Raw genomic sequence first — 22622 nt, 5'->3', positions numbered from 1 at the left:
GAGTTTAAACAAAACCGTACTATTGAGATTAAAAATGCACACAAACACCTTAACACCTACACATATATATTTGCCAGCCCCCCATCCCTTCAAAAATAATAATAACTGTGGAAAATTGACTAGCTGAGCGTAAAGTTGTTGAAATGGAGATCCAAAACGGTGATTGATACAACATTTGCGTTACGGTGGTGCACAACACCACACTCACTCACTGACACAAATTACACGCATACCAAAAAAAAAAAAGCAACAAGCAACTACAAAAACATTCAGGAAAAAGGTTAACAAACACACAAAGTTTGGTAGGAAACCGGGATGTGTACAGTACACTTCGCCGTAACAGAGCAGACTAACCTGCAAGGAAAACTCAGCCAAACACTCCGCACTACGCATCGGTGTGCTGCCTACTTAGTTCGCATTGATGATTGCATTTATGATTTTAACTTTACATTTTTTCTCCAATTCCCTTTATTTTCCCATCCGTCGAGGACGAAATATGTTTCGGATCCTCCAAATGCCTCGCTTGGGATGCCCGAAGGATCAACCGAGTTGAGCGCACAATTGAGTTGCAACGGCCTGGCTGGCGGTAGTAGTAGCAAGCAGGTTGAGCATGCATTTGGTGGGCAGCTGTTGCACAATGCGACTGCAATGAGATGATTAATGAAGCGTTTGCATCACGTACAGAAGCTTCGGAGTTGCATACCGTGGACATTATATTTAAAATTAAAAGCTCGCTCGCTCACTCGCCTGCACATCATGCTGTGATGTCTGTGTGTGATCGAGCTCCAGCAGAAAAAAAACCTTTTCCCCAACCATATCGGGGTGAATTTGCATTCGAAGATATCTTGTTGCAGCATTTTTTTTGTTGTTGCCTGGTTGCATCTCCCTCCCTGTTCTGTATCTTGCTGAACACTGCTGTGGTACAGGCCACATTCACCTGAGCAGCCTGTTTGATCTGTCTCACGTAGGCGAAGAACACGATATAGCGTGCGTTTATTATGGTGAGCATGATGCAAAATGTGTCTGCCGAGGAAGAAAACATCGAGATAAAGCGAACGAACGACGTTTCCCCCGAACGACACAGGATGACCGATGATAGAATTGAGTACGAATCGGAAAACGCAACGCACAGTGCAGGGCAGAAGGCAGAACCACACAGGCTTTTAAACATGAAGGAATAATTTTTTAAACCGATTAATAAAATCGTAACCCCCAACAGACGCAGGCACACGGAGCCAGGAAACTAGAAGCACAAGGACATGTGTTTTTGTTGCACAAGGAAGAACTGAAAAGAAGTAAAAAATGGGGTGGATGAAAAATGGAACCCTGAACGAAGTAAATGATTGTTTTTGCACCAACTTTGCACTTTTCGCGAAGGAGTTGTGGTTGTTTGATCTACTTTTGCATCTCTTCGATGCAAAGATGATTTGCTTTTAATGCTAACAAAAATCTGCATGATGAATAATAAAAGAGATACGGATGCAATCACGTGCAATCGGCACCGCAGTACGGAGAGTAGTCGAGCGCTGATATATGCTAGTAGTAGGTTGTTTGAGTGTGAGTGTGCAGAGAAGCCTCCTGGAACTGAACAGTGTACAGTGAACAACCGGAAATGAGCAAACGATAATCGCAAAGAAAAAGCCAACCGACGCAGCACACAGTTTAAAAGTCAAACACCGGCAGATAAAGACAGGAAGAAGCGATAACCATGAAACCCCGTTGATTGTGAAAAATGTAAATAGTATTTCCGCGCATTGTAGAACTAGGACAGACAGTACCCACTCACAAGCGCAACCGTAGCATGTTGTACGGCGGTCATAGCAACGGTAGCAACAGCAACAGCAGTAGCAGCAACCGCAGTCAGAAGTCAGAAGCCGCATCGGGACAGTGTGTTCCAAGCTGTTAGAAGAAGGTGCATCGGCAGCAGTAGTAAATCGAAGGAACAAAGAAGTAAACAAATTAGTTAAAGCGAAAATCAGTCTGAATGCTGATGTAACAAAAATACGTAATTAGCATTTAAGGAATGCGCAGCAGACTGCACAGACACCACACAGATAGACAGCTCGAATTTTGAAAGCAAAGCAAAACCAACAAACATAAATATTACTCCTCAATGCGTATACGTAAAACAAAAAGCAGCCCCAGAACAACAACCAGTAAAGCATGGTATTTAAGCATAAGTCAAATAAGTCAAAGGATTGAAACACAAAAAAGCTAGTTGTGCAAACGGATTTTTCGGCTAAAGCAAACAAATGAAATAGAAAATAGCGAATCAAAATCGGAAAAAAGGTATAATCAATAATACAAATGAAAGCTCCAATGTTTTCGGAACGGTTATGAAAAAACAGAACAAAACCAAGATTACAAACATACACAACAAACAAGCAAAGCAAAAAGCATAAAAAAGCAAAGCAAAAAAAAAGAAACAAGCGAAAAGTAATACCAGCGAACGAACGAGATTAGTTTTGTAGCACTTCGTTTTTGCAAGAGGCCCATATAGCTCGCCAATTAGTAACCTGTTTTTTTATACATATACATTGACGTAACAATTTGGCAAAACGGTAATATTTCGTCCTCCACAGAGCCACTTCGTGTGTGTGTGTGTGTGCGTGACTGATCTTACTGATTTATTGACTAATATTTTTATCGCCCATAACATCCCCCAAACTCTCCACCCCTCCCCTTCTTCAGCACCATTTCAGTCACTCTAAAACCCATCAATATCTCAGCATTTGGCAGTTACTTTGCACTTCAAAACAAATCTCCTCCCTTTTTGTACCACGATGTCATTATTTTCTAAACATCATTTTTCTCCAACCGTTTTCCCCCCCGGGTGTTGCCAGCAATGCAATTGAGATTGTTTTTTTGAACACTGTATCACTGATCGGCGCACGCCGTGGCGGCGGTTATTGGAACTAAAATTTTAGATCCCGCTGGTCACCTACGACTAGTCATGCGATGTCGTATTCCGAGCGTCATTTTTAATCTCTCTTTTTCTTTCAGCTTGATCAATCTGTCTGCATTAAATTAAAAAAAAATTTTTTTTTTTAGTCTACCACTCCTTTTCCCATCCTTAACACATTCTTAACAATTTTGTTACAGTATGTTTGATTCTTGGAAAAGTGCTTGGAGAGTGTCAAATACTGAATTTGCCAAATTGTCACGTCACATTATTATTTTCTTATTTAGATGTAGATTTGTTCTTTTTGTTTATATTCATTATTACGTTGCATGCCCTTTTACAACTCTCAATGTGTCTAGATTGTTGCAATTTACTTTCAATCCTCCAATTACCAATCAATTCGTCCCCAACCAATTTTGACAACTGGTCAAACATAATGGTTGGCGTTTTAATGTCAAAGCGCTTAGTGACACATTAATTTGTGTTAATTAGGTGCGCAAAAAGTCTTCTCTGTTTGATGCATTATTCGATAGCAAAAAGATTTCTCGACTTAGGGTCTTGTCTTTAATAATTGGGGACAGTGATCGTTTCTACTCGCATCAAACCACTGATGTCGGGTCCTTTTTTCTCGTCTTGCCGGGGGTTTATAATTCTCTTGAGGGCTCTTACATATTTCCACTTAATTTTATTCCATTTCTCTATTTTTTTGTTTTGTATTGAAGTTCTTAAAGTCGACTTTAAAGTCGACATTCGCTCGATCGATCCCCACAGGGGAACTCTTTCTCTACTAAACGAATGAACAAAACGAATGTATGGGCTCGTGCGTGACGAAGTGTTATTGCTTTGTTTTTCTCCTGTACTTGTATATCAATAATTCATGAAGCAAAAAGGATACATTTAGCTAATTCTACATTAGCCAGCTTCCATTTCGAGACTGTTTCACCACACCATTTTCAGCTATCGCTAGCGATGTTTTTTTTTTAAATCTCAAACTTTGTTAACTTTGTGCTTGTTGCTTAAGAGAAAGATATATAACTAGTATTGAATCAGACGTTTCGTTTCACAAAAAGGAGAATCAATTAGCAATCAATTTGTGCAAAATCCTGCAAAACAAAAATACGTAATACTGACTGACTGTGACACGTTCGCGCTCTTTGAAAAATCAAAAGGAAGAGAGTAGCTAAACAAAAACAAACATCACGAAAAAAAAAAACATGGGAAAGGGGCAGCAAAGATAGGTTAATTCCTGTAACCATACGTAGCGGTAAGTGGTTGAATACTAAACTGTGGCATTACTAGCGAGCAAAGCGCGAAACAAATATCCTCGCCCTTTCGGATTAGGAGAAAAAGGATGATTACAATTAATCATTGGAATAGAGGAATGCAGCGCTTACCAAAACCCCGACACAATTCTGTGCGAAGGTTTTGCGGAGGCACCCAGACCAGTGGTTCTGTTTTTATTTTTACTTTGGCGTACGTTTTAGTAAGATGATGAACTGCTGGTGGAAATGAATCAAAATGATTAAGCAGAAGTAAAACAAAAGGAGGAAAAATTAACAAATTATACCCACTGTAAGCAATGCATTAAAACAATGTGGTGGTAAAATGAGTATACGATTTTTTAAAAAACAACTAAACAAACACACAGCTACTAAACGAAGCAGCAAAAGAAAAGAAAACGAAAAAAGGAAACCTAAAACACAACAACAAAAAAACTAACTAATTCGAGTATTAAGCTTTACAACAGTTTTGTTTTTAGTTTGTAATATCGTTTTACTTATTACCGAAGTCGGTAGAGTATTTTAACCGCAGGGGCCTAGGGAACAGACACATACACACACAAAAATACGTACAGAAATTATTGGCCGATAAGTATAATAAGCGTATGGTAAGCAGCAGAGTTATACGATTGAATAGGGCCATTGCTGAAGATTGCGACGCAGTGACCGAGTACAGATAAGCATATTATCTTTACTAATTCAATATATTTATCATCCCCCCGCGAGGTGTGGAAAGCAAGTGTTCGCGCAGCGGTTGTACGCGATACTGCATCAAATTTGCATTTAGAACGCTCAGAAGCAAGCAAAACACAAACTAATCTCAAATCGTTGGATGCTTGCACGACTGGCTGAAAGATGATGAGGAAAAAGAGATTGGCGTAGGCAAACGAAGAGGAAAACGAAAAACCCCCAATACGGAAACAATACCAACAAAATACATACGTATACCAAGAGCAACAAAACAGATTGCGTGATGATGAAATTGTAAATGTATACCTAATTAAAGTATTTTTCATAACACAAAGCAAAACGCAGAAGCAAACTATTGCTAACTAAGCCTGTCACAAAGGGCGCGAGCGCGCCAGTGATTTCTATTGGCTTTGTTAAGCAAGTTTAGTGTGTAGGGCAAAGCAAACACTGTCTCGCCGCTGGATGCAAAAGGACAACTGGTATACTCTAAAGCTCTAGGACACACGCAAACAAACACGGTGGACAGAATGACAGTTGGCACGATCGGACGAACAACGAAGTCGGGCGCCTCCATTTCGCGGTGATCGTGCGGCGTCACTAAAGAACAAGCATAATTTATTCTTACCTCACTAATCTGTCTGTCCAGAGCGGGGGTGTGTGTGTGTTTCGCGAGCGGTTAGCCTAATTGTGTGCGTGTGTGTGCGTGTTTGGAGGGAAAATTTTTATCTACGTCGAAGACTAATCAAATCCATCACCACCACCACCACCACAAACACTTTCCCTGCAGTGGAAAGGCTGGAAAATTGGAGAAAAGAAACAAAGGAAAACGAAAAAGAAAAAAAGCTACTAACACAACAAAGTATACGATGAGGTGCGTACATGCAAGATGGCGCACATCAGCACACAACCAATCAAACTATTATTGAGCATAATGTGTTTTTTATTTGTTCTCTCTCCTACCATCGATACTAACCTACCAATTCTAATCGCGAGGCGGGCTGACACGTTCAACCGCCTGCCGCTAGTTTCCGATACGCGCTCAGTTAGCAATACCTTGTAAGTATGTAATATAATAAATACGCGAAACCGCAAGCGAACAAATTGATCGAAAAAACGCATTTTATGCCGAGTAGTAGAAAACCGTGAGGGCAGCAGTAGTAGCAGGCAGCAGAAATGATTATATACGTACATATTAAACGTAGTGCAAGCTAAGGAACTAACAAAATGTAAGGAAAGCATACCCCCCCTCCCCCACCAGTTTTTTCCCCATCCCCTTTATGTTACCTGCAAATCCCAACGGTTTTCTTGATCCTTCTTCGCCCTTCTGGAGATAGCTATCCCAACAGTATCCTATTGCTCCCTCAGAAAGCAGACAACAAAAATAGAATCTCGTACTCGCTTGCTGTAATGATGTGTTGGAAGTTTAAACTTTCCTTTCCTGACGATTAATCCCTCCAAAGGGACTCAACTAATAGCTCTTCGTTTACTAATTGCCAACAGTGTATACCTATACGAGTTAGTTGGTTTGCCACAGGAACAAAAACAAAAACAGAATCGTATCAAGAAGCGATAGTAAAGTATCCTGACCCACACCACCAGTGCGACCCAAACCATCAAAAGTCAAGCGAGGTGTGGGGGGTGTCCTAGCCAAGGCATTTCTTACTTACTGGTGACTACTGGATTGGAACCTCAGCAAACGAAAATGCATTTAGTACATAGCGAGAGAACACACGCATGGTATTACCATACTTAAGATACTTAACACCAGAGCAGGTAGTATATATATATAGAGTAATGCCAACATACGTAACTAATCGCGGGAGAGAATGGGCGTTTTGCAAGCGAGGGTGTGATGAAGGACATTCATGAAGCATGAGGCAAAAAGAACGAATATACGTAACTACGAATGTACGAATAAGTAAGTTGATGGCAACTGCTACTAAATTATAGACTGTGGGCAAAGTTTTTTTTTATATAGCAAATGTTATGTTTTTTTAACTTCTTCTTCGTCTCTAAAAGCAAAACTTCTTTTTTATAATATATGTATGTGTAAAATTCGCTAAAAAAACGTTTCGTGTTTTTCTTGTGTACTGTTTTGTTTTCTTGCTACAACAAAAAAGCATTTGTTAAACCATGAGTAACGAAAGATCTCCCTCGAGAATTTGGGATGTCGCGAATCCCACAGCCTGCGAAAGGCTGAGTTCTCGCGCACAAACGAGAAAACCGTACTCACCAGGACCAGGAAAACACTGCGGCCTGAATGCTGCAGCCTGATTGTGATTTGTGAACCTCTCTCTGTAGCCATAAATGTAGAGCGTTATCAAGAACAGGCCCACATCTGGCATCAAACAATAAATGATCAGGTAAAATTGAACTTTGAAGTACATTAGGGAGAGTTTCGGTCACCTACGATCGTGCGGACTCAGGGAGTGCATCAGTCAGATTAGGCGTCGGGGAAACGATAAATCCATTTCTTCCTTGTGTTAGTTTCTGTACAAGCAAAAGTCGAGATACTGAACGATGAGTTTAGTCGAGCGTGAGGAAGTCATCATCCGCGAGACGGCAAAAAACAGCATCAAACTCCTACCAACTCATGTACATACACACCTATTATACGTAAACCAGGCTCGAGCTTTGATCGCATTCAAAATGAAAATTCGAAAGCATAAGCGTAACCACAAAGATCCTCCAAGCAGCAACAGAGGTGAAGAAGATCTAGTATACGTAAAGTACAAGCTGTTTCTCTTCCAATGCTTCCTACGAGGATCCCCAAATCCAGCAGCTTTTGTCTTCGGGATCTTCACGCTTCAGGTAAGCGCAAGAGGAAAAAAAAGTGTATTTAAGAAACAATAACAACGAGGCCAATTGCTGCAGACCAAATTGCAGCAGGAAGTGTAGTTGATCGAATGTTGAACGATGTAGTCTAAACGATTCTCGCGCGCCTCAACGGGGAGATCTCAAGACAAAAGCGAACACAAAAGGAAGGAAGTCAGGAGAGGATTTGGCGGTTAGGATGCTTTGTGTTATCCCTCCGTTTTCCACACTCTATCCAGGGCCTATAATTCCCCAAGCCCCCTCCCCTGTTCCAATTTTCCATCCTTCCATCTCCCACCCAAGTGGTCGGATTCTCGCTCCACTTCCGACGTGCAACACATTCCCAGAGACGGGAGGAAGAGAGAGAGAGAGAGAGAAAGTGAGGAGGAGGAGAAGTTTTCACGCAGGTTACGAATCCTTTTTCCAGAATCTCCTTTTAGCATAAAACACTTTTTTCCATCATCTCATATACCTCCTATACATTAAATAGGGTATTATTAAACAAAGAATTAAGCAAAGAAGCAACAAACACAAAAACAAAATCTACGCGATATAAAGAAGAAGAAAAAAAGAGGAAAAACAACACAAAACCCTTCCATGTGCTTCCTTGTGTTTTTCCATGTTTTCCTTCCGTTCCGGGTTCGGTTCTGTGTTGTAAGATCGGGCGACAAAATTTTTGTTTGACGCGATTTTTTGAGTTTTACCCCGTACTCCGTCGTGTCGTGTTAGAAGATTCAGTTATTAGCGCTCGGATTACTATAATAATGATTACAATTACACAACACAGTTTAGTATGATTATTATCGCAGCGCAAGCGTTTTGAATTTAAATTACTTACATGTATGTGATCGGCGAGTGAATCGATCGCATCGAGTGCGGGCCAGGATCGAGCGCGATTGTGCAAGCGCATGTGTATGTGTGGGCGTCGTCAGTAACTCATGATATTATGTATTTTGTCTATAAAGAAAAAAACAAACAAACAAACAAACAAAACGTGGTGAAGCAAAACATTATAAACTAATATTTAAACTATTTTTTGACAAAATAAATGTTTTGTTGTTGAAAATAAAAAAAAACCCATCAATCGCTTATTTCCCCCTCCGGGTGTGTTTTGTAATGAGTACTGTAAGCTATCGAGCAAACTTTCCAACAAGTACAAGTTATCATCGCAAATTGAGAAACCATTCATCACGCACACACGTTCATTCGTTTTGTTCATTCGTTTCATTCGTTGAAAGCGTTCCCTCTCTGCCATCACCGTTTACAGATATTAATACATCATCTTTCAGCTTTAAACAACGTTAGGTACGTTTTTGATTGCTGCTGTGAACCTGTTCCCACAACAGTTCGATTGCGGGTACACAATTTTCCAACAAGCCAAACAATCCTCCCCCTTTATCGCTCACAGCAACCATCCAACCGACTGCAACAATGTTGGAGATCAAACAACCTGTTTGGGGTACCTCCATGTCCCACGCACGGTTACTGATTGAAACATATCGAACACAGGCTGTTGGTGGCTGTCTACCATCGGGCGAGCAATCGGCGTCAAGTTTCGTTTAATGTCCACCACCATCGTTCCCCATATATCCCACCACCACGAAGCACTCCTCTTCTGGTTTTATGCTGCATCATAAAACGGTATCCGATTATGAAACATTGTCACTCGGATTTTTTGTTTTACGACTGCAGCACAACTCCTATCTTGTTGCGCTCGTCGCGCTATCTCCTCTCTGCTATTCTGGCATCGCACACGGAACCGCACTCTCCAGTGCACACTAATCATCATATGCTTCCACAAAGCGTGCATAGGGCGAACAGATGAGCTGCGAAACGATGCGTCCACAGTAAACGTCCAGCTGCCAGCAATCCCATCGTTATCCCATGCTCATTTGCCCGAACCTCGGCAAGTGCTTGAAACGGGTGGATCTTCTTCTGCGGTCGTGAAGTTTTTCCCCACTGTGGAGGCGGAAGTTTTACGACTACGCGTGTGCGATCGAATCCCATCGCAGCTAATCGAAATCGTTTGATGGCCGTAATAAAATTTACAACCCACTTCTTCCTCAACCTCGCCACCATTTAGCCGTTTGATAGGCTATTTTTTATGCGTGCGTGTGTGTGCAGTTTGTTTGTTTACACTTGCTGCAAACAAGATGCAGTCTTGGCACACATTAACAGTTTCCAATAGAATAAGTTGCTATAAAAAAATCGACACACACACACAAGGTGGACAAAGTGTGTAAAGGCTGCTTTTTTTTTTCAATCAACTCACCATCGGAGAGACCTCTGGTCTGGGCAACGGTCTGTTTGGATAAGCTATAGCAGGTATCTTCTGTTTGGCTAAAGTCGCTCACAGGCAGAGCCAGGGGTTTGATGTCACAGCTGCTGCTGCTGCTGCTGCTGCTGCAAGCACCTGCTACCGGGCTCTGTGGGATTGTGTTGTTTTAGGCCGTTACAAGTAATAAAATTTACAGTCAATTTTCATCAACCGACGGCGGTGAGGGAGAACCAGGAAGAGGCGGCAACAACGAAAAAAAAAAAACACTCAATCCTCAACCTGACTAGACAATAATCGGTCCACCATCACTGCCGGTTCCGGCAACATGTGGTAACATCTGTGTGCGTAACATCCTCCTCCTAGATTTGGATGCAGAACCTTTGGTCCTTGCAGAAAATGGTCCTCGTGGACGGGAGCGCAAGCCAAAAAAAAAAGTGACAACTCATCCTAATAGTACAGAGACTTCCACTTCCTTTTTTGTTGGTACTATCTATCAACTTGTCATGCTCAACCTGTCCCGAAGTTACTCCATTCAAGAGCAGATTGTTTCTGCAGGTTATATTGTTGTGACGTTTGAGATACACTTCCAGTTGGAAGTATTTAGGGGTGTATGATTGTTTTACCGTTGGATGCGTTTTACGATACACCATCATTCGGGTGTACGCAAGATGGTGGTGCATCATCGTCGATTGAATTCTAACGTTCGAGAAGAAGATTTTATAGCCCGCGATGGTTTACATCCATAGCGATCGAGCGGTGTTTTTTGGTTTGGATTAAACCGTTAAACTTTATCCCCTTTTCGCCACCCTTAATCGTGTTGCTTCCTCCACTGAAGATGACTTGCTCGTTGACCAAGAAAAACTCTTCCACCGTTGGATTGCTTCCGAATAGCGCGAAAGCCATAAACCCCTGAAGGATCAAGTTTTATAGCACACATTGGATACCGCCGACGCTGCCAACGCAATCCGAGCACTACATCAAGAGTTCGCCCATGGAACTTGGTGGTCTTGGAGTGTTGAAAATCAAATCAACCAAACCTCATCCTTTTATTAACCGGGGCTGTTTTGTAGGGCGAGACCGAGAGCCGATTTTATGATTGACTTCTGATGCGGTCGAACCACCATCAACGCAAAACGAGCAAATTGTTTGTTTACGTATGGTTAGGTTTATTGGGTGTCTTCAAACCGACCGTTACACCAAGGTTCCAAGGTGGCGGTACTGTCGACGGGGGTATCATGAAACTGTCTTACGGTTTGCGGTTATTGTGACGATGTGCACTCTTTTTTATGGTTTATAGCAACATTTGTTGCTGCAATATCATGTGCCCAGTGTATGCATGTTCGATGCGGTTTTTGTTTTAATTGCCTCCAGAAGAGACTTCAATAGCAAGATAATGGGAGGACAGCTCGTAACATATTGCCCGAGCACCCGAACACCAAAGCGACACACGCAATTTTGATATCATCCCGTGTTGCTCGTGTGCAGCAGTGTCAGTTAGTCTGGCGGGGCTGCAATTATTTGGCCGAATAAAATGCTCTTATGGCTTCAGCACTTTGTGACCGACAATCTCCGACGTTCGTGTCAGGGGAACCAACCTTTTTGGACGAAACAACAAAGCAAATAAAAAAAAAAAAGTAAAACAAGATCACAAATCACTCCGGTTCCTCTCGGATTCGACAAATGCACCCAGAAATGGTTATGATCCGGATATTATGCGCACGGCGTTTTTTGTGTGTCTTGTGTACATATACAACGCACGTCTTCAGACTGTCGCGTGGCCCCGGTTTTATGTTACACAAACTTGCATCGATGCGTGCATGCGTGCACTTTTTCGGCTGGAAAAGCTGACCAACAAACCCGGGCCCCCGAACGGTTTTGAATTACGGTGTGCTGTGCAAACTGACGTTGCAGTTCGAGGTGCATTATGCATGTGAGCGCGCGTGCACGATCCGGCACGGCATCATCATCATCATCATCGACGTCATGATGCAGCAACCGGTGCGACCGGAGCTCGCCTGCCGTCCCGCGTATTGTCCCACCCCACCCCCTCCCGGTTTCGGATGGTAATTGATGTTTTTGAGCCTGCCGTTTGCTGAGCCGCTTTTCGGGACACAGCGTGCCACCGTCGTCGTCGTGGTGGTCGGGGGCCAGCTTAATTTTGGCGGTACGGGATTCAATGTCACTTTTATTTGCCCGCAGGATGTATGATGCGACCGATACTGGATCGGCTTTCGAGCATGAAATTGCACTCCGGTTGGCCCCATTAGACGATCGGCTCTTTCGCCGGGGTGTGAAATTTAATGCCCTTTTTTCGGCGAGAACTAAGACCCTGAGGTTTTCGGTGTAATAATTCAAGCAAAGAGTGAGTTGGTTTTTTGTCGAGCTACTCCTTGCCTTTAGGAGGCTGAAATTTATCCGACCACACTGTTCTTAACTTTGCGTGTTGGTGTGTGACCAGTGTGCGCTGCTTCTCAATTTTAAAGACCCATCATCCCAACCCGGAGTGATTGATCGAAGAAATTGCCTGTAATCGTGTACTGTGATCTGATGCAGACACTGGCCATTACGAAGACAGCAGCAGCAACAACAAAAAAATACGGAAGTTCAATCCCAACAGATAACAAGATAGAGAAACTTCCTGCTTGTAAAAAAGGAACTCATTTTCCTATACCATCGGAAAATCGAAACTCCTGGACAACTCCACCCGGCATCAAGACGAGAACCGAGACACAAAAACACCATTAATTTTAACGTAATAGCTTCTCGCTAGTCGCTTCCTGCTGGCTGCTCTTGGGCTTTTCGTGTCTTCGTGCCCAGGCGACAGACATTCTAATGTCCCGCCTCACCCAACGATAGACATTGGACGGCTAGAGCGGCGAGTTATAGGGTGTCCAAGTTCCGGAGCGCTCTAGTCCGACAAAGGTTGTCCCCATGGTCGGATAATTGATCGCTTGCAAAAGCGCATCGGTGGAATGGTTCAATGAACGGTTGAACGATTTTAGTTGAGCCACAAGGAACTGTACTTTCTGGAGCGGGTTGTAGGCGGATGGAAACACTAGGACCACACCTCGGGTCCTATCGGGTTGTTTGCCCAGAACCAGCAGAAGAATGTCATTAAACTGTCATGTAGCAATGGCGTGTGCGCTTGTGTTCCTTGCGGCGGTAAGCCTCGTCTTAAGCCGCCAACCGGGCTATTATGGGCTTGTTGATCGTTCGGCTTCTTGTTGTTGTCTCTCCAGGACACTCGCCTCTCGCCGACACATTCCTATTGGATATCCTGCAAATGTGCAACCTATGCAGCTTCATGAGTCATGAATCAATCGTTTTGACCGAGTGTGACTTGGTCCATCTGCGAAACTGTGTATTTGCTTTTCGGCTCAGCTCAGCTCTGAAGGGTTCTTCCCTGAAGAACATATGTTCCTGATGGTACATTTATCGAACCCCCTGGCAAACGGCTTAATTCCCGTTCGATAAACACAAACAGCAAGCAAGTTCCCTCCCTATTAGTTGCTGTTTCGTCGAGAAGGATTAAGGACTGTGATTTGATTTGTGCTCCAAGATTCCTCGGAATCCCTACTGCTTCGAAAGATTGTGAGATGTTTTCTTAAAACTTCTCAAGACAAGACACTTATCCTCCGCTTCCCCAAATTCGCACATCCACAGAACGCCCCTGCTATAAAAAGCAAAGCGACAAATGAGTGTTGTTGCTACACATCCAATACTCATCAAATCGCCGGGTGGTTTGCAGTGAAAGCTGCAGTCTTTTGAAGAATAGTCCCTACCGTCCGTCGTCCGAGATGGACACTTGACGTGCCCTTGCACACAGCGATGCCCTCCAACCTTCTCGACCACACGTCCTCGTCACACTTGATTGCTTCTAAACGATGTCAAATCGGTCCAGAGATACTTGGCTTTCTACCCAACCACAGACAAACAGCGACAGAACAGTGGTAATGAAATTCGAAAACCCACTTACCCATACTTCAACTCACTGGATCATACGTCTTCTTGGGCGGGATGAATTTCATTACCAATTTTCCTGCGGAAAACGCACCACTCCCGGGTCTCCCGGACTTTTCTTCACCGGAAATCTTCCATCCAAAGCACGAACTTGCCAAATCCTGCCCAGCAATCGCAATATCGCTCGCCCAGGCGATGTTTTAGTATGCATCCACTGTTTTGCACAGCCTTGCCCGAAAACTGAATTACCAAGCAATTATCGAATTTCCGTCGGAATTCCTTAATCGTTGCCGTTGTCGGTTGGCAGCGGGCGTAGAATAATTCCCAAAAACTGTGTACCCTCTCCCTCATCGAACATGCGGGATCTGCAGATTTCGGAGCTGTCAAAAATGTGGCGTCTATAGTTGGAGGGATTAAGCAGGGTTACTACGGAGCAGTCTTACCCTAGCGCTCGCGAGATGGACGTGCACGGTTGTCGCACAGCCCAAGCGCTCGATGAGAACGGTGTCGCCGCGTCTCTGCGTGTGTCCTTCAATATCCCGGGGGAGGACGTGGACACACGCACCGACACGCCCGATCATACATTCTTCGTTCATTCGTGCAAAACGTCATAATTTACAGACATACTTATGCTACGCACGTAACAATCGTCCACAGTCCACGTATCGAGAGCGTGGGATGCTGCAGTCCCACGAAATTGGCCGAGGGCGTACAGAGAGAAGGTGTTTCGATCCCTCCGGGCATTTTGCTAAATTCTGTCCACCCGCAGCACCTGGCGCCGCCTCGCACTGCATCTTTCCCAAACACGCATGACGTCCAATATTGTGATTAACGCTAATTATAACCGAAACACAGTGCTTAAATCACTTTGGAACTAATAACAATAATAATGCCAATCATAATTCCTTTGCCGCATCCACCACGTCCTTCCGTTCTCCCACCCCTGGAGAACGGTATATCCCTCGGGGGGAGTTTTCGCCAACAGGCCTGGATTCTGGGTGAAGAATTTTCCCAAACATAGGCAGCCTTTTTCCCCGGTTACATTTGATGGGAAACTGGAGAGAGGAAAATTATTACACAAACAACACAAGGTGTAGTGGTGTATACCGATTTGCGATGGAAAACCCCGAAGCTTTTCCCCAATCAACACGCAGCAAATGATTTGGTCCCGCTTGGGTTTTCTTTCACGTCGGGAAAAGGTAGCATCACCCCCGTGTCCACGTGACCAATTTTTCCAATTTTCTTTTCCTGGTTCAAATCAATCGACCAAATGCGACATTCCTTCGCAAATCCAACATTTCATCGCTTACGGTATCCCCTACTTTTTCCCCCCCAATTTTCCCATGCCCATTTGGAAGGTTTGTTCACCGCGCCGTGAACCTGAATGGATGGTTATCGAAGCGCAAATGTAAGGGGTTTTTGTGTAAAAGCGTCCCTATACAAGGCTTACCCGTGAGGGCTTAAGAAGAAAATTCCACCAACGTCAAGCTTCCCAACGCGACGCAGTAGCAGGATATGTTTTCCTTGTAGGAATGTTTCCTTTTTCTGCCCACTGACACTCGGCTCAAGGTATAAGACGCGAGCCATTAGTTTCATTCCTTTTCGTTCCAACCATTTCCAACATCGTCGCCGTGTTCGGTCGTCGACGTGTCTCGCAATGGGGTTTGCACCCTCCGCGTTAACGCGACCCCGTGGCGGGAAATGCGCGGTAGACATGAAAATTATGAAATATGATCGCATCTTACTTCGGCTTTCACACTAATGCTTTTCTGATTCCCTTTGGGTTTGGCAGCCCGGGGAAGCGAAAAAAGAGGAGAAAATTTCCATTATCGTCCTTTGGCACCAGTTGTCCCCAGGGGAGTTGTACGGTTCACGGCCGCCTTTCACTACTCGCCTTTCGAGGTTGGTTGGCGTAACAAAACTCATCCACTTTTCTCCCGGCCGTTGGGCAATCCTGAGAAGCTTGGTTCGGTTCGGTGTGTGACACACCTTCTACTGGTATGTGTTAAATATGTTAGAATTTGAAACAAAAAGCTTTTGCGATATTCAAGGAAGAGTGACTTCGTGCTTAGTCAAATATTTTAACATTGTTCTGGGTCCTCGAAAACTAAATATACCTTTCGCAATATCACATGCACCATTATCAAAAAGTGGTTTCCTGTCAAAACAATCACAACTGCTTGAAGTACCTTGTGGCAGCTACATCCCAGGCTAATATTAATAGAAAAACATAAGATTTCGATTATGGTACCCTGCGTGAGGGTGTCATCAGCGCCGCCTGATGCTTTTACTACCGGCTATTGTTGCGCTTATTGTTGTTAATACCATTCGCGTACCATAACGCACACAACCTGGTGTCCTCCAGCATCCCTGTGCGTCTTCCGGTCCCACAAACTCCGCACCCAACTGTGGCCAAATCAATTTCTCCCCTTCGTCAAAACGCTACAGTCTCAATCAAATGCAGACCCTTTCGAGAAAGCCCCGAACGCCCGGATGCTGCAGTACATGAATGGCCGTGGAAAATCCTAACCCCTGACGCACCAGAAACTCCGGGGGAAAAATTCTTCCCACCGAAGTCGTCACCCTCCCCGACTCCCGGGGGAATTTCCCGCGGAAAGCCTCAAGTTCCCCGGCTATTGACTGCGGTGTTTCGAAGTGGCAACGTCTGTCTGCCACCGGTTATGCTATCTTTATTATTTTTATTTCTGTTCCTGGTCGATACAACGGTGTGAAGAGTAAATTGACGCCAATTACCAGCCGGGGCGGCGTACAGTAGCCACCCTCTCTGCGAACGCTGTGCGCCATCTGCAGACGCAAACATTCTGGGGTACACAGCAAGCGAACGCGCGACAACAGTCCCTCGATGGGTTTTCCCTCATTTTCGACAGTCCCATGGGCTGGCGAAGGCTTCAGAAAAAAGGGGCCTCCCTCGGTCCGGAGTAATCCGCGGGCGCAGCTGCGTCCCCTAGTTGCGATGCTTGGAAATCGGCCAAAGGACCAGGCCGAAGGGAACAGCACCACGAAAGGAATGTTGGCGGCCACAAATGCCACTGCGGATGACGTGGGCACAGCAGCATTTGAATTCGACACCTTTACTGCCGGGTGAGGGTGAGTGCTCATTGCGCTCAGGATTACCAGCCCGAACACACACCGGACCGGGACCGGTTCTGGTAGATTGATCTGGTTTGAAGGAGGGTGTGGTCGTTGGTCCTTCGTTGTTGAGCGAACCACACCAAGCATAACATTTGCTATTGTTTCTGAGGCGTTATTGAAATATTTTCTTTTCTCCTGCCACCCGAGCATAGGGCATAAGACATTTTCATCGGCAAATCCCGAGTACGGCCAGGGAGGAAGTGTCCAGAAATGTAATTAAGCAGCGCGGAGAGCCATTCAGCCCTCAAGTTCCGTTCCCGGGGATTGCTTGGACATCTCGGCTAAATCTTAGCCTCAACCCCGGGCTTTTGGTGGATGGATGCTGGACCGACCGGAAAAACTTTTTCCACAACAAACAACAAGAAACAATGCGTAACGAGAGAGAGAATGAGTGCGAACGGGAAAACCGGAAACCGGTTGGGGAAGCAGGGGAAAACTTTTCTCGGAGACAGGGACCCGGGGGGTGGCCGGCAAAAGCAAAACAAATTAAGGGAAAAACTGTGGCTAAATTCGCCACGCTTCTGGCGCCGTGTTTGGTCCGAAAGGTACCTACAAACTACCGTGCGGAAACAACAAAAATCTCAATTATTTTCATTATTAACATTCCCCGTTCGCATTTGCACTGATAACCGTAAATCATTAGATGTGTTTTCTGGGTGGTTCTGCCTGCTGATGCTGCCGCCGCTACTTCCTGTGGATGATGGAAAAGTTTACCGAAAGTGTGGTCACTCGCACGGGGTGGTCGGTGTGTTGTCTGGGGTGGAGTGGTCGAATATTAGGTTGTTCCATTAAATCTAGTCCACACAGGCTCTCGTAATGGGCTTTCCGTGCTAATGAAAACTTATAGCTATAGCTTTCATCATCCGTAAAGCGTAAGTGTGGTGGATTTAGTAGCGATTACTGTGTGCATGATGCGCATTTAGTTTGTTCGTTTAAGTCACGCACTAACAAGGCCACATCATGTAAAGGTTTGTTTTTTTTTTTGGCAACCCTGCTACAAAAAAGGTCATCGAACGGATAGAAAGTACATTTTATTATATCCATACCGACCCCGGGTTTAAACTGTCCAGTTCAGTTCTGTTTGCCCGTGCGTGCTCGTATTCGTTTAAATTATCTTGTTTTTGTCCTCGTTTTTCTGTTTGCTTCTTCTTCTTCTTCGCTATCTTTATTCCCGGATTCTCCCATTATGTGATTACATCCTTCCATGTCACGGCGATAGAGGATGACATACAATTATAACACAATCAGATATTCATGAAAAAATCCCATCAGATAAGCAGGCGCTGCCTTTTAGCCGACCGAAGGACTCACGGCGGTCGGAAATTGGAAGAAATCGACTCGAGTATTGCATTTTGATGCCGTATGGATGTGCATCATTTGAATAAAAGCACACAGCGAGCGACCGTTTTGCTTCCCGGGGGTGGGTGTCACGAGACATTTTTTTTTTTGGGTTGTCGGTAACTCCATCTTTACATTAGTTTCGTCTTTCGAATGACTTTTCGAGGCTTCCCAAGAACGAGGACAAACGCATATCGGCGGTCCATTCGGTTGTTATCATCGGCTTTTTCGTTTGGGGACACTTGAGCAAGACTTCAATCGCTTTTCTGGCTCCGGTCACCAAAAAGGTTAATGGTGGAAAAATTGCTTTGCTGAGGCAAGAAATTGGCGGTACTGTAGTTGCCGTCAACTGTCGCCGCCATTACCTTACGGCTCCGATAATGATGACGTCGAAGGGGAATTGATAATGTTTGTTTGAGTTTTTCGCTCTGCACCAAGTCTTCCTTCGAAGGGAGACATTTTCGAGGACAAATGAAAATAAATTTAAAAAACCACATTTTCCTCCCCCGACAAAAAAGTCCTCCAGAACTCGGACTAGGGGCATCAGCCGAAAAGGGCACAAAAAAAAAAACAAGCCCAACAAAATGTCCTCGACCGCCAACCGTGCCACAACCTGTGTCATCGTGTTTTCTGTAGTGTCCTGTGCTCAGTAACGACCGCCAGCTTATACAGACAGGGGGACCCATCAGTTGGGCCGACCGGTGGAACAGTGGTCCAGTGAGCAACGCGCGGTGATCCACCGCGATTGATCAATGCCGCCATAAAGGACGACCGTATAAAGAGCCGATGGTACCGATGGTCGGTACAATCTTTTGGGGTCCCTTTTTTGGCATCGCTCCAGAAATCGGTTAACTTTCGGGGATGTGTGGTTTGCTTTTTTTTTTATTTCTGCGTTGCTGTGCTTTGTTTTTATTTCACTTCACCACCCAGTAGTGTGGTTGGGGCATTGTCCACTGTTTGTCCCCGGTGATCGTACCGCCGTACCGCGCATGTGTTGCTGTTCGGTGGGATCGGCAGATGAATGCATGAAAAATCGATTCTTTCTATATCGCCCTCGCCGGATCGATTTTCCTGCCTTTGTTTCGTGCCCGTACCGGGGTACGTTTTTCCACATTAAAGGGCGCTTCTTGCTCTTGCCGTACGGAACCTCGTTCGCGACCGCAGTATGCCGGTGGACAACAGCACAGTAATCTGGGCTTCGGCCATGTAACGACATCGCTTTAAAGGTGGTCCTCGTACATGCAAAATACCCAGACACACATACCCAACGATTTGGGATCATTATTTTTCGGTAGACTTTTTTTTTGTGGGGTCTCGGTTTTCTCTATAACTTCTTCACCGAAAAACTCTTCCACACAACTGGGAAACGATTGCTGGTGGAATGTTTACGCACCTCCACGTAGAAACAAATACGCTACCCATGAAACTGGACCACTAGCACGTGCCCGGGCGTTGAAGATAGCACAGCGGGCCTTGATTAACTGCTTCGGAAATGGTGGAAAGTAAAATTTTCCCCGACTCGATGCGTAAAATTATCGATCGGGACCTGAGTTCGTCGGTATGAATGAAGGGCACGGAAAATTTGCCCACTCATCTCTCGGCCGGCCTTGAGGTGGAGGGGTCCCCAGTTCTGCCATGGTGGGGGCATCGGTTGCTTTCTCGTTTGGCTACGCGCCCGCCGAAGGTGTCCGGCGTCGTACATGAACGTGCTTTGTCATTGTCACTAAAAACCTTTCTCAATGGGAAAACGTCGACGCGCAGCTCCGGGCTGGAAAACCTGGTAGGCCTGGGAGACCTGAAGCTGGCAGAGCATTGTAGTGTTGATGCTCTTAAAGAGACGCAACACCACCACGTGGGTAATAAACGGAGGGCTGTGTCATAAATTTTCGCGCCTTCCCAACCGCCAAAAGTGCACCTCATCGTCGTTGGCCCCGTTCAGAGTCGGTTTCCACCAACGCCAACAGCAGCACACCCGAAAATGGGTGTAAAATCGATTTTTCTGCCCCAGTGTCTGGCCGCAGTGCTTTGTTTACGTTTTCGGAGAAGAGGCGCAGAAAATCCTTTTATAGTTAGGCACACCGAACCGGGAACACATGGAAAAGCCGCATTCGTATGACGTAGCGTAATTCTCGACTCGCAACTGATAATGAACGAGACGAGCTCCGATTTTGAACCAGGAATTAAAGATCTTTAGTTTTTCCGGAACGAAAGTCGCCAGTTCTCGTTTGCTTCCGAGCAATAAAATTCTATACAAAATCCAACATGAATTAAAGAATCTTGTTGAACATTAACCATCTCACTGTGCGGCAGATGGAACACCACCCGTGAAAACTTCGCTACCGAACTGTGTCTTTCTCCAGGCCTGGCTGTCCCTTCTTGCTTAGGGGACACATTTGGTGCACAAACAATTTAACTTCCTCCCATTGCCATCCCCCACGGATGTGACGGGTTTTTGTCTAATTAAAATACTTTTCCTCTCGAATTCTTTGTTTAAGCAACTTAAGCGCACCGAAAAACCTTCCCGAAAGCGGGGAAAATGTTTCCATGTTTTTACTCGCTGCTGCATGTGCGATACCAGGGAGTGAAAAACCAAAATGGACGGAAGATGCCCGTTTTTTCTTCCCGTTCCATTCCCGCAGTTCTCCCGGGGCATCACGGGAGAGCCAACAGTGCTACGTTTTCCACGGAATCCAAAACATGAACCGGTCTCGTCGCCTCGGTTTTTTTTCTTCTTTCCTGCGCGCGACAATAATCAGTATGTAATAAATCAAACTGGTGACGTACGGATCAAATAACCGTGCCCCGAGAGTGGAACGGAAAAATATCACATTTTCCACGAACGGAAAACGACGGGGAAGGCAGGCGGAAGGAGACACGCCAAGAGATGGCGAAGAAAACGAGACCAACCTTTCAAGTGTGGGAGGTATGAAAACAAAAAATACACACACACACATTTTCTAGGCAGCCGGCGGGTGTGTTTCTCATCAACCGAGATAGAGCGAGCGAGAAAAACTTCGGGTCTTAACTAGAGGGGGGTGAGAGTAAAAGAAAGGCGAGGCCACTTTTCCACGGCTTTCACCAGCGTCAGCGCTGTGTCTTTGTGTATTTTTGGGTACATAGGCAGCGGTGTCCTAATACACGCAAGCATCCGGTAAGGAAAGCCTGTAATCCCAAGGTTGAGCGAGTGCACATGGGAGACGCGTGGAAGATCTTTCGGGATGCAACAACATGCAACATTCGATGGCTCCCGAACACCGTGATGAGATGTTTTAGTTGAATATCCCAGCTTCGAGCTGTCACTGTCACAGTCGCCACGCCATCCGTCGTCCACCTGTCCATGTCTGGTCTTCTTTTCGAACGCTGCATATACGTTGCAGTTGATCCTTTTGTGGGTAAGATTTGTGCTCTTTACAAGCGCTGCATTCTGATTTCTCTTCCAAATCGAGTGTCCCGACATTCCAACCTCCAAAGACACAATTTCTTGAAGTTACCCTGCTGATACGTCAAACCGGAAACACATAGTTAACCGAGGAGAGACTCGTGCATTTTAGTTCATTATCCTAATGAATTAAATGTGTTTTGTTGACTCGGAGTAATCAATTACTCCGGAGGCTTTCAAACGTCACCGAGGAACGAAATACTAGTTTCGAAGCACATTTTGATCCTCCAATTTAAAGCCTATCGGACTATGTGCTCCGCAAAATCCTCGGCTTGTCTGAATCTACTTAAACTGCTGACAACGCAAATTGTACCCCGGTTTTTGGACATTTCGACTACGAGTCAGACGTATCTGCTAGGATCAGCTACAAACCTTCCCAACGGAAGGCCGGTAGATAGTAGACCCCGGAACACACTCATTCCTACCTTTCCCATTTTGCTCGTTCAGATTCAGAAGCTTACGGTTCACTAAACCAATACGAAAATCCCATCCCCACCCCGGTCCATGGTACTCTCGATTCCCTGGGCCCCAAAAAACGAAGCCAATCGTGCGGAGACAGAATGTCCCCGGTGCTAGTTCCGGTCCGGGACAAAAATCCATTCAATAATTGTCCGGACTGCGTTTGCCGAGCCGGAAGCACGCTCGGACAGAGCTGAACGGATGGCCGGCACAGACTCCTGATGTCCTGGCACCCGCTGGAGCTTCTGTTACTGGTGGTTTTGCTGAGTTGGCAGAGTTCTTGCCGCGTTAGCTATAAAATTATTTTTG

The 22622-nt window shown here is 45.1% G+C and overlaps 1 protein-coding gene across 7 annotated transcripts in view; it reads left to right on the top strand.

Moving 5' to 3' along the window:
* Window positions 1–22622, top strand: part of LOC118504564 (homeobox protein homothorax) — a 173177-nt gene that overhangs the window by 62604 nt on the left and 87951 nt on the right. The gene's annotated exons all lie outside the window — the stretch shown is intronic.

Source organism: Anopheles stephensi, chromosome 2 (assembly GCF_013141755.1).
Source record: "Anopheles stephensi strain Indian chromosome 2, UCI_ANSTEP_V1.0, whole genome shotgun sequence".
In the NCBI taxonomy this organism is placed as follows: Eukaryota; Metazoa; Arthropoda; class Insecta; order Diptera; family Culicidae; genus Anopheles; species Anopheles stephensi.
This window is presented reverse-complemented; position numbering and strand designations above follow the sequence as displayed.